This window comes from Colobus angolensis, unplaced genomic scaffold (assembly GCF_000951035.1).
Source record: "Colobus angolensis palliatus isolate OR3802 unplaced genomic scaffold, Cang.pa_1.0 Scaffold311, whole genome shotgun sequence".
Lineage (NCBI taxonomy): Eukaryota > Metazoa > Chordata > Mammalia > Primates > Cercopithecidae > Colobus > Colobus angolensis.
The window spans coordinates 171,840-176,894 of NW_012116389.1; positions in this window are offsets into that span (position 1 = coordinate 171,840).

Here is a 5,055-nt window from a genome sequence, read left to right on the forward strand (position 1 = left end):
CATGTTAGCCTGGATGGTGTCGATCTCCTGACCTCGTGATCCACCCACGTCGGCCTCCCAAATTGCTGGGATTACAGGCGTGAGCCACCGCGCCTGGCCCCTAAGTTTTTGTAATTTTTGTAGAGACGGGGTTTCGCCATGTTGCCCAGGCTGGTCTCCAACTCCTGAGCTCAAGGGATTCGCCCGCCTTGGCCTCCCAAAATGCTAGGATTACAAGCAGAAGCCACAACATCCGGCCGCAAGTCTGGCTTTTCTATCCCAGTTGCATGTGGACAACCAGGATTGCAGGACGAATCCCAAAATATGTGCATCCTCCTGGGCCCCACTGTGGCCCCATCTGTAGCCAGCTACGAGGCCTGGGGAGGCAGGGTTGCATCAAGATTCGCTAGGCAGCAGGGCATCATCAACACTAATGAGCAAGGAGGGGCCTGGACCAGAGCGCATCTCCAACACTGACCAGCAAGAAGAGCAGCCTGTGCTGACTTGTCACGTGAGGGTTCTGGACCAACGCACCACCGAGAAGCGAACCCTGTGGCTTCCTAGAGAGAACCAGGCTCCCGCCGTACTTCCGGCTCGCTGCCGCCAGGTGGAGCCCCTGCGGTCCCGTGGGAGAGTGTACCTGCAAGCTGGCGCTCTGACCAGAGAGCCGCAGCCTGGAAGCGAGACGTGGCCGTCGGTGATCCCAGGCGGGGCAAGGAGACCCCGTGAGCCCATTTCGTTCTTCCCCACCTGGAGGGCTTTCTGCGCCGGCCTATGTGGCCTCCTTCCTAGTTGTGGCTGATGACATTGGCTGGCCGTCTTCTCAGTGATCCCAGCGGGTCTGCGCCCAGCGTTACCCACGGGGCACTTGAGCCTTTTTCTTGTTGTTTCTGGGCACTCTTTCCAGCTTTGACCCGTAGGCAAGCCTGCACTTTAATTTTGTCCTGTAAGCCCTTATTGGTTCAGCAGTCCTCTGCCCGCTTTCTTTCCAGAGGCGGCCTCTCTTGGTCATGCTCAGGGTCTTTGAACACATTTAGTAAAAACTATTTTCTACTCCAACCTGTCAACCTAAAATAATCAAAAAGTCAGAATCTGGTTTAAAGATAGTTTTTATTCAAGTGCAAAGTTAAGGACGGGTTGTCCAGGAAGCACGGATTCCAAAGAATGGAAGTCAGTCTTCCGAAGGGTAGACGTTTAAGATTGTTTATATAGACAAAGTTCAGGGAAGTGTAATAGAATTTCAACATATTTCTATGTAAGGTTTCATGCATAGTTACGATTATTTGATTAGTTGGGTGGTCTTTTTTTCCAGGAAAGGTGTATTTAACATTCCACCCTGAAGATATAACTGTCATAGGGTCTTGGGCACCATCTGGTCTGAGTTAGGTACAGGATAATAAAGGAGACAGTTAATCTATAATGAAGATCAGTGATTGGAAGGGGGAAGATCTGGTCTCTGGTTTCTCCTAGTCATTTACAGAATAAGAACAATGAGGAAGAGAGTTAAACAATAAGAAGAAGAATAGCATACATAATATGTGACTCTCCAGGGCTTAACTTTCTGCTTGACATAATAAATTTAGAAGGTCCTGAAATTTTATTTTCTTTTACAAATCCAAGCAGTTCCTCTGAGACCAGGATTCTCCTGTAGCTGAGATTCAGTTCTGGACTATGGAGTGTAGTGGCATGTTTTGAGAAACCTTGTGTCTTGCCCGCAATTGGATGAAGCAATAAACTGAAGGAGCACTTATAACTCTGCAGCTGAGGGTGGGGCCAGGTAACCCTGGAGTGGGAGGACAAGCCATAGTTCTAAAGATTTTTAGGCAGGACGATAAGGGGGAGTAGTGCACATATTGAGCTGCAAGAGAAGGTCGGGCTTATTTGTGGCTCTCTTCTCCTCACTTAGTTCCCGAGACTCTGCCTTTTCCAAAATCAGAGAGCAGTGCAGGAAACCAGGGGAATGCAGCCTTTCTGCAGAGAATATGGTCCCAGCTGAGTTGGGCTTCCTAACAGTCTGCCTGAGGTCAGCTGTCAGAGAAATCAGTACAGGTCTCAGGGGCCTGACCTGGTTTGCCCATTGCAGGGCAGCTGTAGCAAGTGTATATGTGTGTCTATACACAAGAAACTGTGTGTTTTGGGGGGAAAGTGATTTGAGGCTAAATGAGATTGTCCAGACTAAGACGTGTCTTGGTTAGAGACAGCACATGATTTTGAGAAGATCCATTTAATTGGTAAAGTGGAGGGATGCAACTGCCAGTAAAATATTCTGGAAACTGGAAATTCACACGTTCTGCAGATGAAGTCCACCAGCGTAAGTAGGAAAAGTCCTTTGGAGGAATACATTTGCTCTGCAAATAGTGTGTGTAGAATAGCTTATGCCTGGGGGCCTGGTCATTCTGCAAGTATATACTGAGCAGCCTCTGTATGCCAGGCCATGGAATAAGCTTTGCAGATACAATGGGAAATAATAATAGTTACATAACTTACTGAGCTCTTACTTTGTAGATTCATTCATTTAACAGGTATTTATGGGGTTTCTGCTTTGTGCCAATGGTGACCAAGACAGTACCTTCATGGAGCTGTAAACTCGAATGGGAGACACACACAACACACCCGTGAATGTATACTGCATTGTCAGGGGATGATACATGCCAAAATGGAAGGGTAAGTGAGGGGATGGAAAGTGACTATAATGCCTGGAGTGGAAGAAGGTCAGAGAGGACCTCTTGAAGGAGGTGATATTTGAACAGAATGAATTGAGGGACCAAACCAGGCAGAGGGAACAGCAAGGTCCTAAAGTGTGAACAATCTTAAAGTGTTTGAGTTTTTAAGCAACAGAAAGAAGGCAAGTATTTCAGAAGGAAAAGGAGCCAGACCTTGTAGTTAGAGATGAGGTCAGAGAGAGAAAGAGGTGGGCTACTTTTTGGGTGGCTTTGATATTGTACAACTGGGCAAGGCCTTTTTCACTCAGAGTTTTTACAACTCACTGAACAGGCGATGTCCTCAATGAGATCTAAAGAAAGGGAAGAACAAGGGGAGAGAATTTTAGGCTGTTGGAAGAACAAATACAAAGGCCTTGAGGTGGGAAAGAGTTTGACTTGTTTGAAGAAAAAAAAAGGAAGCCAGAGTGCTGGACTAGACAGAGCCCAGGGAGAGAGTTACACTGGCTGAAGTTGTAGAGGACGTAGGGGCCAGATCAGTAGGATCTTAGAGGTCATGGGAAAGAGTTTGATTTCACCCTAAGAAGAATGATAGCCATTAAAGAGTTTTTGACTGTTTCATGAACTTTTTATCAGATCATTGAGACTAATGTTTGCCAAATCTACTTTATTACACACCCACACATTATTGGGTGTATAAGAGAGAAAAATGAATGAGATTTGAGTTAGGAGGTTATTGCAGGAGTACAGCCAGGAAATGATTACTGTAATGTTATAGTATGGATTGATATCTGGGTAGAGCAAATTTCCTTTTTCCCCAAAAAATATTCTTACTAGTCTTTCCATCTACCCCTCCATATAAGCTTCACAATCCAGATTCTTTAGAACTTTAAAATAAAAAATGATTTCCTTTGGGATTGCAATGACTTATAGATTAAATGAGAAATGACAGTTTTAGAAAAATCATGCTCTCCACTTATGAACATGTTCTCTCTTATTTATTCAGTTCTTTTATGAAGGGGCACGTGCGCATGTGTGCACACATGCGTGTGTGCGCTATAGGTCTTGTCCATTTTCCAACTGAATTCTGGGGTATACTATTGATTTTTTATGTTGGTCTTCATCTGACCATCTAATTATCTACAGCGCATCTGCCCCCTTCCCCTGTTCCCCAGGGCTTGAGTAAGAATCTTTTGTTTCAGGAACCAGTGACCATCAAGGATAAGACCTTCTATTTCACCTACAAGCAATGGGCCAGCCTGATGCCTGCTCAAAAGACCCTGTACAGAGATGGTATTGGAGAGGGCTGTAGCTTCTCTGGGTGAGGCCCTCTCTAGGACTCAGCCTTTGCACTTTGGAGCTTCCTGGCTTCTTTCCTCTTATAGGCTGAGGTATCTCTCATAAGCTCATTTTCAGAATTCCATCAACTGAGTTTCCCAACTCACCCGCCTCAGGGACTGCTGGCCAGGGAGAGCCCTAGGTTCTCTGTAGTATTGAAACAGATGTCCCCAGTTCCCTAGTAGAGGTTCTGCTTTGGACAAAACGTGAAATGAAAATTTTTTTGATGCCCTAATTGAGCCCTCTGTCCCTACACCATCCCTGTTTTCCTGAGATCTTAGCCTCCTACCATGTGGGTGGGATACCACCACTATTTCAGCCCACCCTCTCACAGGGCCAGATGTGTTACACTCCTTCCTGAGTAAGAGACTTGGGCTCCTTCTGTAGTGTGCTCCACTTTCCCTGAGATCCCGCCTCGCTTGTTCTCCTGGGTGTTCCAATTCTTCCTCCACTTGCTAAAGGCAGAAGATGGGCTGAAAAGAGTTCCAGAATCAACAATGGTTGCCTCCCCACATTTTCCTATTCCTTGTTTTTCCTCCTTGAGAAACATTTTATTCCCTAAACAGGTTCTGATATCTCTGCTGGAGCAAGGGGGAATACCATGGGGCCCAGATCCCTGGGTGCTGCTCGGCAGAGAGGCCCTGAGAGGTGTCTGTTCTGGTGAGTGAGAGAACCTGTGAGCTTCACTTCCTGCTTTTCCTCTTCATTTGTTGTTGTTTTTGTCTGTTTTTTTTGTTTGTTTGTTTTAAGAGATAGGGTCATGGGTGCGGTGGCTCACACCTGTAATCCCAGCACTCGGGGAGGCTGAGGCGGGCACACCACTTGAGGTCAGGAGTTTGAGACCAGCCTGGCCAACATGGTGAAACCCTGTCTCTACTAAAAGTAACAAAAATTAGCCGGGCGTGGTGGCAGGTGCCTGTAATCCTAGCTACTAGTGGGTGCTGAGGCAGGAGAATTGCTTGAACCCAGGAGGCGGAGGTTGCAGTTAGCTGAGATCGTGCCACTGCACTCCAGCCTGGGCGACAGAGTGAGACTCTGTCTCAAAATAAAATAAAATAAAATAAATAAAATAGCCGGG